The sequence below is a fragment of the Chrysochloris asiatica genome, unplaced genomic scaffold (genome assembly GCF_000296735.1).
Source record: "Chrysochloris asiatica unplaced genomic scaffold, ChrAsi1.0 scaffold00032, whole genome shotgun sequence".
NCBI classification, from domain to species: domain Eukaryota; kingdom Metazoa; phylum Chordata; class Mammalia; order Afrosoricida; family Chrysochloridae; genus Chrysochloris; species Chrysochloris asiatica.
In genome coordinates this window covers 15,751,941-15,753,123 of record NW_006408550.1, presented here as the reverse complement: position 1 = coordinate 15,753,123, position 1,183 = coordinate 15,751,941, and the positions used below count along the sequence as shown (strand labels likewise).

Here is a 1,183-nt window from a genome sequence, read left to right as displayed (position 1 = left end):
TGGCAATACAAACACAATACATAGAAAATCTCAAAGAGAGTTAGAGTATTTCCATGATTTAGTATTAAATGTTAAAATTTTTAATTTAAAATAGTTTAACAAAACTCATTCTGTGTTTTAATATTTTACAACAAAATCCATTACATCAAAATCCCATGCATTCAGAAAACTGTAGAAACCATGATTCATGTCAGCAACTCTGTGCTTTTCAGTTCAGTGGGCAGACATGATTTCATTTGTTGATGAAGAATCAAATCTGTTCCCTTCGGGATTTTTCAAGGCTTTCAAAAGTGATCATTCCTCTTGGAAGCTACAGCATACTCTTCTCAGTGTACAGTATGCTCTTGGCTTCCCCTTTCATTCTTTGTAGAAGGGTTCCATAGCCCAGGTCATACTGGTAGGTGAGGACAAAGTCTAATGGAACAATAGGGGTGAGGAAGGCTGGCTTCTTCCTTTTTATTCCTATTGATAAGGAGCTGCCAGTAATTCAAGTCGGATCCAGAAGAGGATGTAGAATGGCAGATATCATAGCTGATGTCAGATGGATCCTGGCTAGCTGTTAAAGAGATAGCTGCAATGCCAAAAAGGTTTCAAAATATTTGATGAATTCTCGAGACCAAGCCACTTGTATGGCCATTTGTCTTTCTCTCATTTCATTCTGCTTTACTAGATGCCTTTCCAGCTGAAGTCCGGCGGTCATAAGCATGAACTCTTGCTGATTTTTCATGTATTCATTCATAGACTTTGAGAATATAAATCCCATCTTGACTGCACTCGGGGGTGGTGGGACACGGCAACACAATGGAACTCTGTATGATGTTCTTGATGTCATTTCACAACTCTTCTGGTCTTTGGTCTTTAGTGTTTAATGCATCTGTTCTTCAGATGATCTCTAAATTCAGGTGGGATATATTCAAGGTCATATTTTGGCTCTCATGGACTTGTTTTCATTTTCTTCAGTTTCAGTTTAATTTGCATATGAGTAATTAATGGCCTGATCCACAGTTTGCCCCTGGCCTTGTTTTGGCTGATGATATGGAGATTTTCCATTGTCTCTTTCCACAGATGTAGTCATTTGATTTCTGTGTATTCCATCTGGTGAGGTCCAGGTGTATATTCATCGCTTATGGTGTATGAAGAAGGCATTTGAAATGACCAAATCATTTATTTTGCAGAATTCTAT

General features: G+C 38.0%; 1 pseudogene; it reads right to left on the bottom strand.

Moving 5' to 3' along the window:
* Positions 1-232: 232 nt before the first annotated feature.
* On the bottom strand, positions 233-763 carry LOC102826469 (annotated as a pseudogene).
* Positions 764-1,183: the final 420 nt, after the last annotated feature.